The sequence below is a fragment of the Cygnus olor genome, chromosome 2, assembly GCF_009769625.2.
Source record: "Cygnus olor isolate bCygOlo1 chromosome 2, bCygOlo1.pri.v2, whole genome shotgun sequence".
NCBI lineage: Eukaryota > Metazoa > Chordata > Aves > Anseriformes > Anatidae > Cygnus > Cygnus olor.
In genome coordinates, this window is record NC_049170.1 from 139630743 (window position 1) to 139645860 (window position 15118).

The following is a 15118-nucleotide window of genomic DNA, read 5'->3' on the forward strand; positions in this document are numbered from 1 at the left end:
AAAGGTCAAGTGGCTTTATGCTGTGGGTGAATAAATAAGCATAAATGCCCACAAAGAATTATCTGATGGTACAGCATAGCCTGCTTATTGACAGGGTGGCTGTATCAGTAATTAAAGCTGCATTAATGTGCTTGAGTGATGCTCTGAAGGTGTCACCATGACCACAGTCACAGCATCAACCAAAGCGACTGAGAGTGTTAAGAGGAGGAGCCAGGAGCTGCACACACTCCTTGCCAAGAATGCTCTTACAATTCGATATCCAGAACACCAATAAAAATAATATTACAAAAGTAAAAACAACAAAGCAAACAATGTTAGTATCCACTATGACAACTGCAAAATGAACATGGTGTATTTCAGGAGATAAAATACAGAGCAGGGCATCCATTCCCAGTCATTCCAAGGTGGTCTCTTTGGACAGAGGAACAGCAATGTCGGTTTCAAAGAACTACATTGTGTTTTGTGTGCACTGGGAGGTTAGGAATGATAAGAGGCAGCTGAAACTACAGCTGAAATTGATGACATTCAAAAAATCAAAATTCCTCTTTTGCAACGATTTTGGTTAGGAAGTGCCAAACATGGAGTATAAGCTATCTAAAACAACATGGGACAGTTCATGCAGTTAGGTGAAAGTTACAGCCTGCTGGGGGAAAAAGAGCAACCAGAAAAGTCTGAAGATAGGAATATCTGTACTTCTAGAAAGAGAGAAATATTTTCTAAAAAAAAAAATATAATAATAATCGTAGTTAAGCATAGATGATCCTAGCTACCCAAATTCAGGAGAGGAATTTTATAGATGCTTCAAATACATTAATTTTACTATCGCCATTATTCAAATAGGATTTGGCCCCAGAGGCCACATAACAGTTAAACTTGTCATAACAACTCCAAATATAATAGGAGCACAAGTTCAAGATATCCTTCGGATGTGTGATGCTAATTGCAGTTACAATTGTCTTATTTTTCAGCTTCATCTCTTGCAAGCCAGCAGGTTACAAGTAACTCATTTTGATGAGAAGAAATAACTCATCTTGATAAGTCCAATCACATATTATGTGTCTTCTGAAGTGATTAATTTAATAAAAGCTACTGCAGTGGTAGCCACAATCAGTACCACTGTGATAATGAGTACCATTTCAGTCCTCTACATTGTACTAAGCATTGCTTTGGTTCACAACAGGGCAATCACAATTTTGTATATATGCCAGACCAATACTGAGGATTTAATCATTACAGATGATGAACAAAGAATTAATTTAAAGAACTCCAGGACGGAAATCCTTTTTGGAATCATTTCCAGATTTGTACCTTGAGTGTTCATTGTGCTTAACACACAATTTGCAACAAAGAACACTTTACCATGACTGGACTTTTCTTTCGCACTGCAAAAAGCAAGATAAAGGAATTTCTGTGACGCAGATTCTTGCAGCCTATGTTCTTTGGTGATATTTAGACTATGTAAATATGGGCGATATAAGTAGTGACACTATTTGCAATGCAGCTACTGAACTGTTAGGAAGAAACCTAAAACTTGCAGTTGCCTCCTTCCATAAAAGAAACCATGTCTTCTTAATCCCCATAGGTGCACAGTAAGTATCCTCTATTTAGATCTGGTACTGAAGAGGATCGCAGTGTAAAAAGCCCTGCTCTAGGCATAAAATTCACGAAGGAAAAAATACAGCAAGCCGCAATTGTGTTTTTTTTTTGTTTTGTTTTTGTTTTTTTAATACACACCTCCAGGAGGAGGAAAAAAAATAAACATTTCCACATCCACAACCTATTATAACAAACAGCCCTTTTAAAACATTGCAGAAAATCTTGCAATGGCTCTGCTCTGACTCCTGCTCCCCTGTGCCTTGTGGTTTTCCTCATGGAGGGAGGGAGCAGGACCCCCAGCCCCCGCTCAGCAGTGCCAGCCCTCAGCCCACTGCTTGGCCGCCGCCGTGCCCTCGGTGCTGCATGCGGTGCTTGCAGTGAGCCTTGGCCACGCGAATCCAAGGCAAAGCCACCCGGCAGGAGCAGAGGGGTGGATTTTTAACACCCAGCCAGGAACTGGAGCACAGATTGAGTTTGCATGATATTATCTTCTTTGTTCATCCGTCTCTAACAGATGACACTTCTATTGCATCATAAGTGAGCAACGTTATTTGGTATTTTGCATATGATTAAAAGCGAAAAAAAAAAAAAAAGGCCCAAGTCACCTTCTATTCCCATGTCTTGGACCCTGTGAGTTTAAAGGTCTTGCCAAACTGTTGCACTAATATTCTCAGAAACCAGTGTTATATTCTTGCGGTCTCATATCGTGAAGTGGGAAAAGCAGAAAACTACATACCTCCAAGGATATGCTCAGAAATCCGTACAGAGACCTTCTGTTGGCAGCACCCTGGTGGGGAGCACAAATCTTGATGTGCTTGTGCAGCTGTGTTGCAAGGACACAAGGGGATCCCAATTAGTCCTGCGGGGGTAGGAGGTCTGTGGGCCTGAGCAGGGGCCAGCGTGGTGGAGCTGCTGGAGAGGAGCCGTGGCTTTGGAGGAGGTGGAGGCACCGCCGTGGTGACACCTGCAGGAGCTGGGCCTGGTCCAGAAGGTTTGGCTCCAGCACTGTGACCCATGATTGTGTACGCAGGGTAATACATTACAGACAAAAAGCAGCTCTGTGCTGGTCCTTTGTCCTGCTGGTGATGAGGTTCTCCCCACGGTTCCATCCACACTGGCACTGCTGTAGGAAGAATGGTTCCTAGAGCATTTATTTCTCACAGAAATGTTACAGAAGGAGGCTGTGATCTGTAGGATCCTAAAAAACATAGCTGTAACACAGCGAGGTCTGCCTTCCTTCATCTGTCTGTTCATTAAGAGAATATATTGCATGCAGATCAGCTTTGTTTGCCTCAGGCTTGCTGCAGCTATACATCTAAAGCATCCCTGACCTGAATGTTATCCACGCATCACAGTCTTCTACCGATCCCGCTGGAAATGCAGTGTTCACCTCACAGATACAGCCAAACCGAGAAGGGATATTTATTGGCCTTCTTTTTAATAAGATGAAGTGATGGGGCCACTTCCCTGCATCTGAAGATATTTTTCAGATAAGAAAATACCCTGATAAAAACACTCTGCAATACTGATGAGAAACAGGCTAGGGCAGCAAACAACCCAGTAAAGTGCCTGGCTCGTCGGGTAGCGATGCTGCTGAGCAAACAACCACCTCCTTCACGCTGTAAACCCCGTCCTCGTTACTTAACATGGTCACAAAGACTCTTTTAGAACACAGCATGAAGCAAGCTGCTGCACGTCTGTGTTATGGGATACCAGCAAGGCTGTCCCATAGCAGCAAGCCCCACTCTGAGGAGCAGTAGCACCCCCAGCACCACCCTGAGTTTGGCCCCCAAACACACGGGAGCAGCAGAAGTTGTATTTGCTAGCACAGGACAATTCTTGTGTCTGCGTGCTTTCGGAAGTGAAAAGGATTTAGAGCAGCACCTGTAAGTTTATAGCTGATCCTTTAGGGGCTGTGCACTCCTAAGAGAGCCACTGATCAGAAATGCCACACGCTTTTCCTCCAAAATCAGGTCCCATTAGTGCTCCCCAAAGGGCCTTTGATGTTCGGTGATAAGGAAATCACCAGCAGGCAGGCACGGGACCGCCAGCGCCGTGGCTCATCTCACTGGTACATTTTGGTGTCTGTGACTGGGGTGATACAACAGAGAGGGCGTCAGCCTTTCCTTTTCTCTCTCACAGGAAGACACGAGCACGACAGAGGGGACTTCCCTGAGCACGGGAGGATGCAGGGCAGGACGGATGCTCAGACACCGCGTCTTGGAAGCTCTGCGCTGCAGCTCGCTGCAGCTTCCCACCCATCTCGCTGGGTTCAAGGAGAGGACAGAACAAGCCCCACACCAAACAAACAAGCCCCGTGTGCCCCTACGAGCTTATCGGCGCGGCTGGAGCTTTTCTTTAATTTCTTGTTTGCTTGTTTGGGTAGAGAAATCTGCCGTCACTTGACAGGCCGGTTATTGTGTACGACTCCCTGCACTCACAACTAGGTCAACCGACAGCCGAGCACTGTACACGCGTGAGGCTCCCTCGGATCAGCCAGCGGCTGCAGATTATATTTTTGGAATTAGCTAGGTAGAAGAGAATGTCCTTCCTGGCATGTGCTACCCTGAAACTGTAGGCCCTTTGCACAAGTCATCTGAAACCCCTTCTCGGCCCCAGCTGCAAAGGGTGCGAAATCCACGGCATTCGTTCTCTCCCCCCACCAGCTGAAGCAGGGCTGAAGAAGCAGCAACATCGGGGGTTTCTCTTCTCCTCCCCTCCGCAGAACTTGCAACTACCAAAGAGTTGCCTTCCCAGCACCCAGCGCCACAGCGGTCTCCTCTTGGCTTCAGAGAGGCACTTCAAAGCGATGCGGATAATTCTGGGGCGAGATAAAAGTGAGAGGATAAAGACCTAGGATATGTTTATTAAGGCTGTTTTTACTCGCCATATGAACATAATCCTCATCACTGCCTTGGGCAAAGAAGAATAAAACGGCAAAAAGGACAGCTACCCTTGCATCTATGCGGTCGGAATTCCGGGCTCTGCCAAAACGTGGTTTCACTGCCTCCGCCTGTAGCGGGGCTGCCTCTGTTGTAGTGCCATCAGTGTGGAAACGCTGCTGCAAGAACATATTGTTGGCTGTTGCTCAGAAACTGCTGCCAGCCCTCCGCACAGCCTGTGAGACCTTTAGTGCTGCAAGCTTGCCTTTAAGGGGAAAGTCCTCGCAGAATAAATGGTTCCCACATCGCTCTCGGCTAAAAATGTCCAGCTAATCTGGAAATGAAGCTAGAATAGAATAGAATAGAATAGAATAGAATAGAATAGAATAGAATAGAATAGAATAGAATAGAATTAAAAAGAAAAAAACAAACTGACACTCCTGCAGAGAGTCCCACCTGGGACACGCAACTGCTTGAAAAGCTAAGGAAAGACACCCAGCTTCCTTCCACACTTGCCCGTACGACCCAATTCTCTTTGAATCGGAATGCCACAGAGTTTGGGGCTGCACAGTGGCTGCAGAGATACCAAACCTCCTCCCATCCCACCTTCTCCTTTCTGCTCCCTCGCAGCTCTTTGACACAGCTGGCCCAGCTGGCCTACTTCTTCCCCTCTCCTTCCCTGATCACTTAAAATTAATCTTCGATATTGGCCATAATCTGTAAAATTGCAAGCAAGTAATCTCTCAGCACCCTGCCCCTCGTTTTGGGTTGTTCCCAGCCTTCCTTGCACACCTCAGACCAACACTGAAGACTGTGATTGTATGATTCTGTGATTCCGTGATTCTGTTTCTTTCCAGTGTGAGCAAGCCTGAAGATAGAAAAGTCTCCTTAAACACAAAAATACAAGTAACAGAAACGCATTGAACAATGACAATACAGAAAAGGTAAATTATGGATTTCCATCCTCTCCAATGATGCAAGGACAAACGGACAGTTGAAGAAATAAAAATGTGACACGTTTGGATGTGATGTGAAGTCCAGCTGTTTCTATGATGGGCAGTTTCGTTGTGGGACTCACGACTGCTGTAACTTACAGGAAAATCTTTGTAAGAGTCAGCAAGGGCATGAATATTCACAGGAGCACGCAGAGTTGCAACAGTTTGAAATTCTGCAAGCAGTCAGGGTTTACACCAATCCTTAGCTAATCGGGATTAGGACATTTCTTGGCCCTTCCTCTGCTGACTACTGTCAGGGAAAGGACATAGGGCTCTGTGAGCCATGCAGCTAATCCAGCAAAACAGCTGATGCGACACATATATGTGTGCCACCTTAAAAAATGATGCGACTTTGCAATAGTTATAGCCCTAGTGACAGCTCACTCCTTTTCAGCAGTTTCTCACTCACTCGTGTATTTTACTTCTTCTATAAGTTCATGAATAACTTGAAGGAGAAAATCCCCCAAATGTCAACCTGGTGCATGAACTGCCCTGTACAGGGGGGAGGCTCACTGGGGGTGCTTGTTCATGACCATTGAAAACAGTTAAATCTTGTAGATTACAGGCATGTTATGGTCGTAGAGAGATGGTAACTCTCCTTCAGAATTAGCCCTGCACACTCCCTTTCCACAAAGGAACACTTTTAAGACCTGAATTTAGACATATATGATCTTTCTGTAAAAATTACCTACCCTGAGGATTAAGAAGACAAATTTAAAAAATAATCCCATAAGCAGAAATATCCATGTGCACATCACTAACTCGGCAAAGGACTTGCCAAGTACTACTCAGATCCCCCGCTTTCCCCGCAAACACCAGCTCTCACCAGATCACCAAGTCTGGATTCATTCAGCAGCTCAGACGCTCAGAAGTGCGACGTTAAGACCAATGGGTTGTGTGAGCTGCAGAGGCGAAAGGTCTCTGTGCAAACGTAGTATGCCAGCTGCAGTGTTGCAACACTGGGTAAGTTACTGTGAGAGCTTGTGATAGTACGTGTATTTTACTGCTGATGTGCTGCAAAGAGAGATCTGCTTGTTTAGTAAAGGAGGAATCAAGGGCTGTAGAGAAAACCTCAAAGGTGTGCCATCAGAAAGGAGCAAGTATCTCTAAAATGCAATCACAAGATTATTTCTTTTAATTACTTATTTTGAATATTTTGGAGCTGACACTGCTGCGGTTTGCACATTAGCACCAATACCATGGTTCAGAGCCATGAAACCCTGAAACACGCCCTGCTCTTCCTGCCAGGTGCCAGCCCTGGATCCAAGGGCATCTCCTAAAGCCCACGCACCCCTGGGCAGGGCAGCGCAGAGCAGAGCAGGACCCCGGGGCAGTGTCTATGCTTACAGCCGTGCGCATGACCAGCCACGGCTGGCCCCATTGCTGAGGGCCAGATTTTCATGAATGTTAAGCATTCAGATTCCCAAATGAAATTAACAGGAGCTGTGGATGCTCCACACATCCGGAATCGCAACGTTAGTCTCTCCATGCCCTGAGGCGTGCCTGTAATAGAAAAACTGCCTCACCTTAACTAGATCAGATTTAAAATGTGAGGTTTTAACAGTGAGATTTTTGCCACTAAAGTAGTTTAGACAAGGCCTTGTGTTACATCTCTCTAACATGTCTATAAAAAGGACTGTTATGTTAAACAGGTAAAGCTTAACTGTGTGTAAAGCCCTCGGATGAAAGGCACAAAGTCCCCAAGCTCTCTTGCTGTGTTACAGTAGCACTTATAAAGGTCTCAGTTTCACTGGAGAGGATCACAGCAAGGCTGCCTTTTCTCACCTGGGTTTCAGCAGAGGTCGTCCTCTGTGCTGGACTTGTGTGCATCCATAGCACGAGTGCTGCATCCGAAGCAGGCGAGCACCATAGGCACACCCAGACTTCCCCCATGCACCCTGCCTGCGTGCACAGACCATAGCATAGCTCTGCAGCATACATGTAACTCCAGATCCATGTAACTCCTCCGTCCCAGTGATGCAAGTAGAGGACTAGGTAAGCTGAATATGCAGGAGATTAAACACAGGCTAAAACTTTCCTCCTGGTACCCTGCAAAAAAAACACACTAGGAAGAAGAAAAGCAGATGGAAAGAAAGTGGTCAAGAACAATTAACTTGCTCAAAGAAGAAATAAAACATGCAAATCAATGCAAAAGAAAAGAAAAAAAATACTTTTCTAACAATGTTTTTTTTTTTTAGAAACCATTGCTGCAGCTGATGTAGGGACCTCGTTTAGCTGCAGAGAGGAAGGGAAGAGATCCACCAAGCACTTTTGTGAGCAATGTGTGCTCTGCACTGTCAGGAGCACTGTCTGCCAAAAAGTTACCTTTTTTTTTTTTTTGGTCAGTGGGAAGAACCAATGTTTTCCACAGAGTTACTGTCCAGCCGTAGTATTCTCCCTTCCATCATGGCCAAAGAAAAGGCCGTCTCTCCCATCTATGCCCTTCCTGAATGTGTTTCTACTCGAAACACGGTTAGTAAGACAACATTTAGACAGTTGGTTTCCAAAATAACCTGGAAAAGGTAGTCGCTCTGACAGTGTGGCCATCCTCAGTCTGTGTTCAAGCCCTGGGTTCAAGCTTTGCTCTAATGCTGCTTTGCTGGTACACTGGAGCAAGCCACCTCTCCTCCCAGTGCTTCATTCGTCTCATCCGTAAAACAAAAATATACCAGTGATACATATTACTTTGAGATTTATGAGTGAAAGCGGTATTAAGGAATGCCATTATTATCCATTTTTATTCAAACTTTTACGCCTTATTTCTCACCTGCAACATGTTAGGCATTTCCTAGCATGTAACTCACAACTGCATCTACCAAATTTGATTATTTGGCATCCAAGTTATGCTTTAGGCAAGAAAAAGCACCTACTTGTCTTACAGCTGCCTCAAATCCACGTAACAAGTGTCAACAGTTCTAGAAATCTGTATTGTTCTCAGTGCATGCCTTATCTTAAGAAGGTCATGTTTCACACTGAATTTTCCAAAACCAGGGGTTTTAGAGCAAACTCGTGTCTGATTTTCACAGTTTAATTGAAACACAGTCAATCCGGTTACTAATTTACCCAAGCAGAATAAATGTGATTCGAAGGAATTTGACATGGAAGAATCTAGTACATCATTGAAGCCAAGCCCAGAACAGCCCTGTAAAAAGAGGGACTTTGAATACTATCAGCTGCAAAATAAACAGAATAAAATGGTGCAAGAGATGGTGATGGAATTGACTGGAAGACGTTTATTGTGTTTCTGCCTTTCAAGTGTGAGAGAAAATAAAATGTACTCCTTGTCTGAACCTTGGAATATCCCTTTGGAATAGATTCAAAGATAAAATATCCAAAATGCCACTGCTGGGTGAACATTTATCCTCTTAGGTGAGGAGTAAGTGCTCCAATGAACTCAGGTGCCTTCGGTGGGGTCATTTCACTCTGTTAAAGGAAGGGTTATCTTTCCAACAAGTAATGTTTTCCGGGAGCAAAAGTCCTGTCAGGACTCCTGAACTGTGCTGTGAACATGAGGTAACTCACCTTAACAATAATCCTTTTTACCTCACTTTGGATAATGCACATCAGTAGCTTGGTTGTGTTTCAGGTCTTCTTTTCATAGGAAAAAAATCAATATAGTGTAATTCTGCAGTAAGAAACACGACATTGCTTGCGACTGTTAGCAGGTTTGATAGCAGGAATATTTGTTTATTTGCACCTTGCTGTTAAAGCTCACCTGTTGCACATACACAGATTGCAGTTTTTTAATGCTTAAATTGCATCCCAAGGGTGTAATCCCACACATCCAGTAGAAGTTTTGCAGCTGATTTAGTGTGGCAGGATTTAACTGTATCTTTCTTTAAACCCAGAAACAACAATTGTCTTCTCGTAGACTCAGTCACCATTTTTTAAGACAAGGCTTTGTTTTGATGTCTAAGCCCATTTCATTGGAAAAATAGAGCCTTGTGGTTTTGTTTTGGTGAACAAACCCCCTGAATTCTCTTTCCTCACAATAACCAAGCCAGAAAAACAAATGTCATGCGAGAAAGCAAAGGTGAGATGGAGGAGGTAACTAAATCTTTGGAGACTGTAAGACTGTGTTACAAAACTCTTCAAAGTTTTGATGCTTCCAGCTTTTATGCCTGGGAACATCAATTCCAAGCTAAAGAAACACTGGAAAACAGCAGTTTTCATTATTTTTTAACTGAAGATACTATTTGCACTATCACTTCGCACTGAGAGCAGCCTTTCCTGAATCTTCTCCCACGTTGCTTCTTTACCGAACAGGACCAAGAATTCCTGAATTATACAAAGACGAGCAAAGGAAACCACAGGTCATCAAATCTAACGAAGATTTAGTTGTGCTTTGGGCAGCAGCTTGGCTGGTTTTAACCGACGATGCTCATTCTTACTCCGTTGCCCATATTGAGCATTTCCAATGCACTGCCTGGATTTTAGCACTTCTTTAGTCCATCTGTCCACTGGCTAAAAAAAGCCACAGTGAGAACAAGCAAAAGATTTCCACTGTCACTTGGGGAATATACTTAAATACCTAAATGTACCAGCAGGTAAATCACTGCCCTTTAGGCAAATTAAAAATAAATATGCAGCGATGTGTAAGTGTCACATAGTCAATGTAGTCGCCTCAGAGGTATGCTAGGCAAAATGAGACTTCAGATCCCAGGAACCCAGAGTGAAATATTAGCTTTGCAGCATGCCTGTGAAGAGACAGACATGCCATCATTTATAGACTGTGAGAAACGAGGACAGAACTGGGAATCGCTCAATGAGTTGTGCTAACATTGCCCTCTATCAGAAGTTTTAAGTAAAGATAAAACCACCAAATGATGTATGAATTTTGTATTTGGCACTTTTTATTTTGTTAGAGTTAGCACAAAACCATACAAAACCATATAAACCACAAACACATACATAATTTTATTTATGTGAGGACATGATTAAGCAGTCAGTGGAAAGAATCAGCTTAACAGCTCAGTGCTCCTGTACCTTCTGGGTCTCATTCCCACAGCAGCTCGGTTCTTCCCAGCAACACATTTACACAGCCACTGAGTAAATCAGGGTAAAGAACTGAAAATTAACCGGGGGGCAAAAAAGGTTGTTTTTTCAGCCACATCAATCCACTGTGTGACTGCAGAATGCTTGTGCTAGTGCAGAACTGGCCAGAAGGGGAGGTAATGCAGGGCAGGGATCAGCAGTCAAGGACACAGACGGGAGACAACGACTTTGTAAGCTGGCACTGATGCCAAATAGTTTCTTATCAAACTATGCCCTAAACCTTTTCTAATACGATGCTGTGATGGGGAAAATATTTGGCTGGGATTATAACCAAAGGATTTGAATGAGAAGAAACTGAAAATTGAAGATAATACACTAAGTTAGTCAAATTGTCTTTTTTATTTTTTTTTTTAAAAAAAAGAAGATTTTTTTGAGAAAAATTCCTCAGGTCAGTTTAGGTAGAGGTGAGACAGCTTTTCTCTTTTCCTGTCAATATCACTCAGGTAGTAACATGCATTATCTCTACTTTGACCAGCAACTTCTGTGTTCAAGGGTACCGTCTACAAAGGCGCAAGGGATGTCCTGCCTAGTTAAATGAGTGCTTACGGACCTGGACAGCAAATTATAATAGTTAGTACTTTACTGTCACTTGTATCTTCACAGTCTCACAAACTAAGTTGCCAGTCCACTGTTGCTATTGCTGCTGTGACTATATAGCCCTTCCATTTTTCAGAATATACAGACTTATAATTCATTGAAATACCTTTCTATGGTACTGAAATTACCTAACCCAACTTCACTTGGTGAAGATTCACCATCAGCCTCAGGCATTTAACTGCAGTGAAGTGACATCTGGCATCAGGGGTGCCCACAGAGGTCACTCCTGGCTGCTCACACACGTCACAGAGCATCCAACCGTTCTGCTCCCAGACCAAACGTGTAACTGCTTCAAGTACCATGCGCCCTGCAAAGGTCTGCTGGCATCACTGGCCAAATTCTGCTGTAGATGCAGGTGTGCTGGCCAAAGAGCACGTTGTCTGAACTCACGTTACTCGAGAGTGGGACCAACACGAAGCCTGGTGCAGCAGCGTGTGGACCGCAGAGCTGCGCAGCTCCGTGGCTGAAATGTGCCACATGCCCCAGGGTTTGCTGAAGCCCTTCCAGCCCCTAGCGAGGAACCCAGCCCTGTAGCAACTCCGACACAAGCCCGTCAGCTCGGCTCCGAAACACAGATCCGTGACAGTGCCAAGCTTCCTGGTGCCCCCCTTCCACAAACCAGGTGCGCTCCCAGGTATCTCGGTGCTCGAGGACGCCCTGTCCTGCACCCAACACAGCGAGGCACTGCTCACTGCTGCCCGCGTGGAGCACGCGCTCGGGGTGTGAAAATGTTCTTCCTAACCTCCCTTGGCTTGATTTGGAACAAGGTTTTGGATGTAGATTTCAAGTCCATCAGAATGTGTCCTTCTCCAAAGCTTTTAGGCACGATGGTTTAAGACTTTCTGCTCTTGTCCTGAAGATGTTGCCCACACTGTATGGAATAATCAAATGTCTATATGCATACATACAGATATGGGGATTTCAATTGCAACTGGGGTAATTCAGGACATTTTTATTTTTGTAAAATTCAAATTGATTAGCTTCCTTACGTCCATGATGTGAAGCTGAAAGACAGGGAGGCAGTTTTAAAGCAGGGGAACAGCAAGGGAAGAGACATGTTCTCTTTCACCAAGCTTGGCTGAAGCAAATATACCATTTCTGCTCCAGTTTGCAAATATCTTTTTTCAAAGATTTAAATTTCAGTCTTAAAGCTTGTGTCTCCCAGGCAACATCAAGAAGATTAAAATGCAATCTGCTTTGATATGTACCTTTTACTAAAACGTCTTCAGAACTTGTGTCACCACCTCCATGAAAAATAAAAGTAAATAACAAAGTAATACAAGTTAATTTTCTCTCCACTTTCCAGGCTGACTAAAAAGAAGAAAACAAACAAACAAAAAATCAAGAGTCACCCTTTTCATCTAAAACTTTTTGAATAACTTTGGGAAAACAATAACCATTCTCTCACTCTCTTATCAGCCAAACTGATAGAGGCTGCATGCTGAGTTCTTACACTGCAGTTTCCTGGTGTTACACAGGACATCATTATCTTACACCACTCACTTGTTATTTTTCAGATATTTAAATCCAGTGCAACTTGATACTGGGCTGTGTGTATAGCAATATTACTCTTTTCTATCTTTTGATCTACAGATATTCTCAGACTTCAGAAAATAAGAGTTTTAAAGTTTTAGGCTTTACCCCTGCAAATTGTATAGAATCTTTATTTTAGTACCTGTATCATCAGAATAAAAAATCCTACTGACACACCAAAAAAACTGACTAAAATGGTGATCTTATTAAACTGATGATAATACTTCCATTGTCTTCAGGAGGTCTGGATTTCAGCTTTTATTCGTATAGTATCTGAGGAACTGGCCACAGAGAACACCAGAAAGTGAGGGAAATCCATTCCATCTCTGCCAACCTACGTCGTATCTGTCATCGACACACCAAAGAACATGTATCTGCAGAGATCACTGCAGAAAAGTTGGCTACAAATCAAAACAAATAAATGGATAGAAAATGGGTGAATCATCACAATTGGAATAAAATCTGCATCTCCCAAAGAAATGCACAGAGATGTCAAGAGTCATTGCACTAGAAAGAAAAGCCAAAAATCTTTTCACCGTGTTCATTTTGGAAACATTCATCGCTGTGAGGGAACGTGGAATGGAAACCTCAACTCACGATGCAAATGACAGGGCTTTATGGGACAGAGTCCTCGAATGGCTTCTGACATCAGCCTGCAATGGGCTTTTTGGCCAAGGCTCCCGCATAGCAGGCGTGGATTTCCAATGAGCGCGCTGGCATCCGGGGACTCCCCATTGCTGCCTGGTGTGGCACACGTGCTCCGGGTCATATGAGTACTGTGGGGCTATTTGAGCCCGGGGTAATGTTACTTTCATCACCATTTTTTTCAAATGGCAGCAGCTACTTCCACAGCCCATCTCATGTGTTCATATTTTCGATCTCCAAATCTAAAGAGCAATCACTGTCTGCAGCTGGTAAAAGATCAGGCCTAAAGGGCAGCACTGCCACCCTGCTGCCTCTTGCCTAACTCCTAGGTTAAGCTTTCTGGATTTTAAAGGCCCAGTAATTTCATCTGCAAATAGCTCGGTGCACCCTTGTGCACACTCAAGTCAATCTGTGTTTACCCTATGCATAAGTGTTTTGATGAACAAAAATGAGTTATTCGATTCAAGGCTGACTGTATGCTTATGTGGAGAGTTGGTCTTCTTTGACATAAATTTGTGTTATAGAATTGGATTCGTATGCAATGATTTAAAGGGATAATTATTGTGCTATTTCTTTCAGATTTGTGAGTCTTCATAAAAATATCCTTGTCAGGCCAAATGGAGCAACGACATGGATAAGTATGTTTATAAAAATATTAGCAAACATATCTGTTTAATCTACCATACAACTACTCATACTGTAGCAGCTCTGGTGCTAAATATTCCTTTGCAGTATTCTCCATGACAGCGTTTACAATTAGTGCATGCCTGGCTTAGATTTCTCACTTACAGGTTGCTTAAAGACCATGTTGAAGTTCATTCTTATTGTGCGTTTAGTCTGAGGGTGCTAATATCCTGATTAGTTCATTTCTGTTAATTCTTTTTTCCATTGTTGTTGTTGTTTGTTTTCTAGTGAAGCATTACAGGTTGCCTATAGGCCTGCTTTGTACCTCTTTGATCTTAATTAATGAAATCACAGATATTTTTACAAAAACAGCCACATTAGGCAGTGGCAGTTCCTAGGTACTTGTCCTCAGAATCCCCTCCTGCAGTTTTACAAGCCAGTTGTCATCACGCAGGTCAGAAATGTTTTCTATTCCTCTGTTAAGTACTTTATAGTATCATTTACTAACTACTATGTTTATTTATAGAGGATAATGCCAAGTTTCCGTCTGATAGCTTGGAGCTATGGATCACTCAAAAATCTTATCTTGTTCCAAAAATAACATAGCTAATGACTTGCATTTGCTAGTTAGTGTTGGTATATGGCATATATTGCTACATTTACAGGAAAAAGCTTGTAATAATAATGAGAAAATGTGCCTGTTGCTAAGTTTTACTATAATTTCCACTGAAAACTGATTGAATGTTAATAATTGAGCCATTAAGAAATGTTTCTTGATGAAATTTGGAATGCAGGTATTTAAAAATTAGTTTGCACACTTTTAATGTGGGTAAATTTCTTCCTTACTGGATTATTTTAAGAGCATGCTTTTTTTAATACTGGTATGAAAAATATTTCTCTAACAAAATTGTACCAGTAGGAGCATGTCTAGGATATTATGAATGGCTGTGGGCAGTTCGGTGATGGGAATATTTTTAGAAGCCTCTGGTGGCTGAAGAACAACATGAATGGCTACAGGAAGACTGACTAGCCACATCAGTTGTTGTTTAACAACATTCATGCTTTGAGCTTGACTAAGCAAAGTCTGGAGCAGCTAGATGTATAAATACTTACGGGGGAGAAGACCACTAGACTAGAGGCCTGGAGTTGCTCCCAGAGGCATGAAAGCACATACTCTGCTGGATGGGACTG